The sequence below is a fragment of the Eriocheir sinensis genome, chromosome 5 (assembly GCF_024679095.1).
Source record: "Eriocheir sinensis breed Jianghai 21 chromosome 5, ASM2467909v1, whole genome shotgun sequence".
Taxonomy (NCBI): Eukaryota; Metazoa; Arthropoda; class Malacostraca; order Decapoda; family Varunidae; genus Eriocheir; species Eriocheir sinensis.
In genome coordinates this window covers 4,440,171-4,448,977 of record NC_066513.1, presented here as the reverse complement: position 1 = coordinate 4,448,977, position 8,807 = coordinate 4,440,171, and the positions used below count along the sequence as shown (strand labels likewise).

At 45.8% G+C, this 8,807-nt stretch overlaps 1 long non-coding RNA gene across 48 annotated transcripts; it reads left to right on the top strand.

The window, feature by feature from the left end:
- The first annotated feature begins 2,619 nt into the window (after positions 1–2,619).
- LOC126983670 (uncharacterized) lies at positions 2,620–8,175 on the top strand. 48 transcript variants are annotated; one of them, XR_007736180.1, is made up of 5 exons: positions 2,620–3,405; positions 5,484–6,199; positions 6,261–6,319; positions 6,379–7,198; positions 7,258–8,175. It is a non-coding gene; the product is annotated as an uncharacterized LOC126983670 (long non-coding RNA). The 48 variants fall into 48 exon arrangements; XR_007736169.1 differs by lacking the exon at positions 6,261–6,319 and adding an exon at positions 6,320–6,378 and having other exon boundaries at positions 5,484–6,260; positions 6,438–7,198; XR_007736165.1 differs by having other exon boundaries at positions 5,484–6,555; positions 6,729–6,787; positions 6,845–7,198.
- The last annotated feature ends 632 nt before the right edge of the window (positions 8,176–8,807 follow it).

Below are 8,807 nucleotides of genomic sequence, written 5' to 3'. Positions count from 1 at the left end.
TATAACACCATTGACTCCTTTAAAAACAAGCTCGACCGTCACTTTCTTGAACTTAATATTAACTAGAGTAGAAAAGCAACGTTTTGGAGCCATCTGATTAATGCAAAATCACTTAGGTTTAAGGACAGACCACCTAGTCTGGACCATGGGGTCTGTGTGGTCTGATTTTCTATGTAAATCTCTCTCTCTCTCTCTCTCTCTCTCTCTCTCTCTCTCTCTCTCTCTCTCTCTCTCTCTCTCTCTCAAGAGGCTCAGGAACACAATAACAACACATAGCAACACTTACAACACATGACACTTACTTACTAGGGGGTCTGCATCTAACCCTTCCATCCTCCTCCTCCTCCTCCTCCTCTTCTTCTTCTTCCTCTGGCTGGGACACATGGAGGGATGGAGTGTCCAGGGGAGATGTGGAGAGGAGGTGTGGCCTGAAGGAGATGTGTGTGTGTGTGGTGGTGTGGCTCTCTGCTTCATGTTGATGGCAGGATGTGGCTCTGACAGGCCTGGAATAAGGGTGCATAGTCAGGGGTCAGCTTCAAACACACATACTTTGATAAAATGAAAGTAACACAGAAATGAAAAGGAGGAGGAAGATAAGGAAGGCAGGAGGAGAAAGAGGAAATATTAAGCTATTTTTCGGTATAGGAGAAAATATAAAAAGGAGTAGAGGAAAGTGGAAGAAAACTGAGGTAACTTGAGGTAGGTGGAAAAACTATCAACCTCACGCAGGAAAAATAACAGATCTTGATAAAAGTGGATTATGTATGGGCACAGGGCACACAGGCAATTCCCAGCTTGAAATACACACCTGTAAGTCCAAAAATAATGTGTAGCTTACTAGTGTACTGAAGGCTTATAAAACTACAAACTGACGGCTGCAAATATTGGCTATCAGAGGCATCCCTCCTCACTGCCATGAACACTGGACCATGCAAGAGTCAACCGGCATCTCCATTTTTTCATCCGTTCCACTGGTAACTCTGGAACAGCCTTCCTTGGCCTGTGTTTCCTCCTGCCTACGACTTAAACTATTTCAGGAGGAGAGCACCAAGACACCTCACCACACAAAGCTGACCTCCCTCTTGGCACCTTGCTCTTTCTACGTTTGTTGGGAGCAGCGTCTAGCAGGCTATTTTTTAGTTGTTTTTGCTCTTGAGCTGCAAAAAACAAAATAATAAATAATAATAATAATAATAATAATCAGGGTGTGCTGCAGGAGGGTTCAAAATACAACCTGGCAACAAAGAGGATCAACTCTGACTCTCTCTCAAAGGTGGTGCCCGAATGGGGGGGAAGGGGGGAGGAGGATAGGGGAGGGCAGGAGCCTGACATAACAATCACTTGACCTTCACCAAGTCCTGGATGTTCATGGTAAGGGAAAAACTGCTTCTTCTTCTTCTTCTTGTTCATTCTTCTTTTTCATGATAAGGAATAGCTTCTTTTTCTACTTGGTTTCTTGGCTTCCTTCTTTTCTTAACCAGATGGCTCCAACACTTTGCATTTCAACTATAGTTGATATTAAGTTGAAGGAAGTGACGGTCGACCCTGTTTTTATAGGAGTCAATCGTGTTACACTGGACCACTGATGGTGGGAGCTTATTCCATTGGTGAAGAAAAAAATAGTGCAGTCTAAATTTACTTGTCTACATATAAGTTTTATGCCATTGTTCCTCGTTCGCAAAGTGTCATCGATCATAAACAATTCTGATTTGTCCACATTCGTGAATCCATTAAGTATTTTAAGGCATTCGATCAGTTTTCCTCGAAGGCGACGTTTCTCAAGAGAGAACATGTTAAGGGTGGAAAGCCTTTCTTCGTAGGATTTGTTGAGCAAGGAAGGGATCATTTCTGTTCCTCGACGTTGAACACCTTCTAATTTAGCAATGCCCTTTGCATGGTGGGGAAACTAAAACTGTACCGTATATTCCGAGTGGGGTATGACTAAACTACTGTAATAAAAAGTTTCGTTTAACGAAGCCCAACATTCTGTTCCCTTTATTTGCTGTATCGATGCATTGCTGTGAGAATTTGAGGTTTGACGCGATTTTGACACCCAGGTCCTTGACGCATTGAACGCTTTTGAGTTTGACGCCGCGCATTTTGTGATCGAACTTCTTATTTCTTGTTCCAACTTGAAGGACCTGGCACTTGTCAACGTTAAAGGGCATCTCCCATCTATCAGACCAAGCTGAAATTTTGTGCAAATCCTCTTGGAGGCCTTGCCTATCTTCGTCAGTGAGAACCGAGTTACCAATCTTTGTGTCGTCTGCAAATTTACTAATGCGATTAGTGAGTCCAGCAGCCACATCATTCATATAAATAATGAAGAGCACTGGGCCAACAACCGAGCCCTGAGGGACGCCACTAGTGACCGGCGCCCACTCTGAGTTAAATCCGTCGATCACTACTCTTTGTTGTCAGTTGCTCAACCAATTCGCGATCCATTGGTGTACTTGATCGTCAATACCTATTATTTTTAATAATTTAAGGTAATTATCAAAAGGGAATCGAGATTACAGAGAGATAGATGTAAATCTCGATTCCCAGAAGCTTCAATGGATCGCGAGCACATCCGACACACTATGCTTATCTCCCTTCCACCTTTCCTTCTTAGCGCGTCTCACGTCAACACACACACGCTGGTAGGCGCTCCCTCATTCCCTGCCCTTCCAAAACACCCGTCTAAGACCATGAAGAAGGTACTGTTACTGCCCCGCCTGCCCCGGGGGAATGTCTTCCCCTTCCTCCTGCTGCTGGTGGTATTCCTGAGCCAGGCAAAGGATGTGGACGCCTCGCATACCCCGAGCTGCACCGACGCTGACACAGTGCTGGGAAAAGGGGACGTTCAGATCACAGCCAACGAAACAAAAGTGCAGTTCTCGGAACATGGAAGCTATTTATCAAGGACCGTGTACCTGTGGCCTGAGGAAGGCTTTAGGGGCATAGGTATGCACGTTGACACAAGCAATGTGTCAGGGCAGGAGAGGGTGGCCGCATGGTTCTCCAGGGACAGCCTGTTTACTGCCGTCAACACTACCAGCTGGTGGGCATTGTTTGTAAGTGTGCATCGGTACAGTGACAAAATTAAGTTCGCTGTAATTATTGGTGATAGTGGGACGGAGTGTGTCACACGGATCACTGTTGGCAATCCACGGAGTCTAGCAGTGGTGGGTTACGGTCCCTCAGGATGGAGGGCCACGAAACCACCATCTAGCTGTCCTTGTCAAGAACATGCCCAATCAGTGCCTTCGCCACAAACCAAACCCACCTGCACGGCGACCTCACCCACTCCCGGAGTAAAATCAACAATGACAGGTGTAGTGGTTGCAGTGGTGGCTGTGGTGGCTGTAGTGGTGGTGGTGGTGATGATGCAATGCAGGAAACAACGTCGCTCAGAGGATGAAAGTAAGTGTGAGGTGACATGTATGATAACGATCTGTGTGTGTGTGTGTGTGTGTGTGTGTGTGTGTGTACGTGAGAGAGAGAGAGAGAGAGAGAGAGAGAGAGAGAGAGAGAGAGAGAGAGAGAGAGAGAGAGAGAGAGAGAGAGAGAGAGAGAGAGAGAGAGAGAGAGAACAAGGTGATAGCAGATATACAAACAAATTTACCTAAAGAATACAAACACTCAAGCACAAAACATTCTAACAAATGCAAACCAAACGTACTGTGGAAAACAATTGATACAATAAATACGTTACAAATTACAAATACGTTCTTAATAAGCTCTAAATGTTGGCAAATTAGAGTTGTTGTTTAGAACCCTAATTTATGTAGCCAGTGAATTCCAAGGCTGAGGACCAGACCAAAACAAACTGTGCCTAACAGGTGAGGCTCAGAGCTGGGAACAGATTCAACTAACGTTACTGCCCCTAATGTTAGGAAAATGTCTATACTGTGCCTAACAGGAGCTGCTCAGAGCTGGAGACAGACTCAATTAACATTACTGCCTCTAATATTAGGAGAGCTGTCTTTACTGTGCGTAACAGGAGCTGCTCAGGGCTGGGGAGACTCAACTAACATTACTGCCTCTAATATTAGGAGAGCTGTCTTTACTGTGCGTAACAGGAGCTGCTCAGAGCTGGGGAGACTCAACTAACATTACTGCCTCTAATATTAGGAGAGCTGACTTTACTGTGCGTAACAGGAGCTGCTCAAAGCTGGGGAGACTCAACTAACATTACTGCCTCTAATATTAGGAGAGCTGTCTATACTGTGCCTAACAGGTGCTGCTCAGAGCTGGTGACAGACTCAGCTAACATTGCCGTCTCTCATATTAGGAGAGCTGTTTAGCAGGTTGATGGGCCTCAAAACTTCCTATACGTTCTCTTGTATATGGCAAGAACTTTAAAATATTCTGGAAGGTTTGAAAATTGAATAGCTTGTGAGTTTAAATGTTAACTGTGTAATCATATTCACCTATTTAAAAAATACACCTAAAAAACATCTTTTGGGCTACTGATAACTTTTTTTCAGGAAGGAGGGCCATGCACATGCCCAGACAGATGCACAATGAATAAGGCGAGGGTAACATGAGGGATAACAGGTGCTAACCACAGCGTCAGTTGTGATACTGTTAGGGACTCTGCGTAATACTCCACACACCCTTGACAGCCTTGTTACAGTGCCCGGGACACATTGTGGCGCTGCCCCTCCAGTGGTTCAGGTGGCTTGCAGTATTTAACTGACATGTCTTGAACATCTGGACATTCAGTGCCCGGGACACGTTGTAGCACTGCCCCTCCAGTGATACAGGTGGCATGCGGTATTTAACTGGCCTGTTAAGAAAGATTTCAGAATTTGTCTTTAAAATGGTACTTAGCTTTAACTTGTTGTATATTATCCTTTTATTTGCTATTTATAATTATGTAGTTAAGTTAACATGTAGGCGAGGTATATTTTCATATCCTAACTGTAAATCATCGGATTAGCATATCTACATTTCAAACTTACATTTATTTCATCATTGATATAAATAGGGAAAATAACTGGCCCCAAAACTGATCCCTGGGAACACCTTTATCATCGATATAAATCAGGAAAAGAACTGCCCCAAAACTGGTCCCTGGGAACACCTTTATAAACAGGCCTGAAGGGAAAAACGCTGCGCCACAGCACACTGCCGAAGACTTGTTGTTTATACAACTTTTAAAACACTTTCGTGGAGCTGCATTGACGCCCAAATGTTGAAGCTTGTCAAGTAAAGTTTTATGGCTCAGGGAATGGAATGCTTCTGATAAGTCTGTGAACACTCCAGCCACGTAATGTTACATTGCTGGGTGTTTGTTGGCATCACCAGTACACTCTGTAATACCACTCATTGGAGTGGCCTGGTGATGGTGACGATGATGATGGCGATGAATAATAATAATAATAATAATAATAATAATAATAATAATAACAACAACAATAATAATATTGATAATAATAATAATAATAATAATAATAATAATAATAATAATAATAATAATAATAATATTTCTTCAGACACCTCGCCAAGACCATGCCCGACTGCCCGGAATGACCACCAGGAGACGATCACCACAGACAACAGCCTGTACGGAGTTCTTTGAACCCTGCAGGCCACATGAGCACCCACTGAGAGGATCCATGGAATTGACAACAGCCTGTCCGAGCCCTTTGAAGCCTTCAGGAACGGGGCACTGAGGTAAACAACGCACGTTATGGAGGAGAGGCTCTACGAGACCTTTGCAGGCTGCAATAGCGGCCACAGCGATGAGGACACACACACACACTGAGTGTCCAGCTTAACGTGCTCTGCCGCCTCTGCCAGTCAGTGAAAACCATCTCACAAACTGGTTCCGTCTCTCATGAGAGTCGGCAGATCTGCCAGTCAGGGAAAACTTTTTGTAGTTATGTTTGACTGGCCACACGACTAAATGCCACTCAGTGAACACAGCCACCAAGTTCTCTGTTCTCTGTCTACACACACACTCTGTCAGTCAGGTTACACAGCCACCACAGCAGTAACTATTCACTGCCTACACACACACTCTGTCAGTCAGGTAACACAGCCACCACAGCAGTAACTGTTCACTGCCTACACACACACTCTGTCAGTCAGGTAACACAGCCACCACAGCAGTAACTGTTCACTGCCTACACACACACTCTGTCAGTCAGGTAACACAGCCACCACAGCAGTAACTGTTCACTGCCTACACACACACTCTGTCAGTCAGGTAACACAGCCACCACAGCAGTAACTGTTCACTGCCTACACACACACACTCTGTCAGTCAGGTAACACAGCCACCACGGCAGTAACTGTTCACTGCCTACACACACACTCTGCCAGTCAGGTAACACAGCCACCACAGCAGTAACTGTTCACTGCCTACACACACACTCTGTCAGTCAGGTAACACACCCACCACAGCAGTAACTGTTCACTGCCTACACACACACTCTGTCAGTCAGGTAACACAGCCACCACAGCAGTAACTGTTCACTGCCTACACACACACTCTGTCAGTCAGGTAACACAGCCACCACAGCAGTAACTGTTCACTGCCTACACACACACTCTGTCAGTCAGGTAACACATCCACCACAGCAGTAACTGTTCTCTGCCTACACACACGCTCTGTCAATCAGGTAACACAGCCACCACAGCAGTGACTGTTCTCTGCCTACACACACTGTCAGTCAGGTAACACAGCCAGCACAGCAGTAACTGTTCACTGCCTACACACACACTCTGTCAGTCAGGTAACACAGCCACCACAGCAGTAACTGTTCACTGCCTACACACACACTCTGCCAGTCAGGTAACACAGCCACCACAGCAGTAACTGTTCACTGCCTACACACACTCTACCAGTCAGGTAACACAGCCACCACAGCAGTAACTGTTCACTGCCTACACACACACTCTGCCAGTCAGGTAACACACCCACCACAGCAGTAACTGTTCACTGCCTACACACACACTCTGCCAGTCAAGTAACACACCCACCACAGCAGTAACTGTTCACTGCCTACACACACACTCTGCCAGTCAGGTAACACAGCCACCACAGCAGTAACTGTTCACTGCCTACACACACACTCTGTCAGTCAGGTAACACAGCCACCACAGCAGTAACTGTTCACTGCCTACACACACACTCTGTCAGTCAGGTAACACAGCCACCACAGCAGTAACTGTTCACTGCCTACACACACACTCTGTCAGTCAAGTAACACACCCATCACAGCAGTAACTGTTCACTGCCTACACACACACTCTGTCAGTCAGGTAACACAGCCACCACAGCAGTAACTGTTCACTGCCTACACACACACTCTGCCAGTCAGGTAACACAGCCACCACAGCAGTAGCTGTTCACTGCCTACACACACATTCTGCCAGTCAGGTAACACACCCACCACAGCAGTAACTGTTCACTGCCTACACACACACTCTACCAGTCAGGTAATACACCCACCACAGCAGTAGCTGTTCACTGCCTACACACACATTCTGCCAGTCAGGTAACACACCCACCACAACAGTAACTGTTCGCTGCCTACACACACACTCTACCAGTCAGGTAACACACCCACCACAGCAGTAGCTGTTCACTGCCTACACACACATTCTGCCAGTCAGGTAACACACCCACCACAGCAGTGTGTGTGTTTGTTTGTGTGTGTGACGTCTCCACCAGTGTGTCTGTGTGTGTTTTTGTTTGTGTGTGTGACGCCTCCACCAGTGTGTCTGTGTGTGTTTTTGTTTGTGTGTGTGGCGTCTCCACCAGTGTGTCTGTGTGTGTTTTTGTTTGTGTGTGTGACGTCTCCACCAATGTGTGTGTGTGTGTGTGTGTGTGTGTGTGTGTGTGTGTGTGTGTGTTTGTTTGTGTGTGTGACGTCTCCACCAATGTGTGTGTGTGTGTGTGTGTGTGTGTGTGTGTGTGTGTGTGTGTGTGTGTGTGTGACGTCTCCACCAATGTGTGTGTGTGTGTGTGTGTGTGTGTGTGTGTGTGTGTGTGTGCCAGCATCCGGTGGTCTCCTGCCTCGCCTGGTCCGCCCCGCCAGCGTTCGTGGGCGGCCTTTACAAGGATCTGCCTCACCCTCTTCCTGTTGCTGCTTGACGATTTGTGCCGCATACTTGTACACGTTTTGCTAACGTATTCCGTGTGCCTCTGTGAATTATAGGAATAAACAGGTTTTGTTGACGTGCTTTGTGTTTTTTTTTGTACAATGTTCTTATCCACACACACACACACACACACACACACACACACACACACACACACACACACACACGCGGACACCCCCCCCACACACACACACAAACACACACACACAGCGGTAGTTTGGGCACCACACAAGAAAAAGGAGATATGAAAACGAAAGAATTCAAAGGATTACATATAAAATGGTACCAGAGCTATCAAGTCTCATACGAGACTAGATTGGAGAAACTGGGCCTTCCAACACTGGAAGAAAGAAGAGAAAGAGGAGACCTGATAGCGTTGTACAGGAATACAAGTGGAATGGACGTGTTGGATAGAAATTATTTAATCAATATGGAAGGGAGGAGGCAACTAAGAGGACACAGCAAGAAATTGAGAAATGGGACTTGTTTGAAAGACATCAGGAAGTACAGTTTTCCATACAGCAGTGTAGATACATGGAATGACTAAACAAAAACATTGTTGAGGCGGCCAGTGTCCGTGAAATGAAAGAAAAGTTGGACAAATATAAATTGGGAGACTAAAAATAGGTAAACACAAATAGATAAACACACACACACACACACACACACACACACACACACACACACAAAAGTAGTAGAAAACGAAC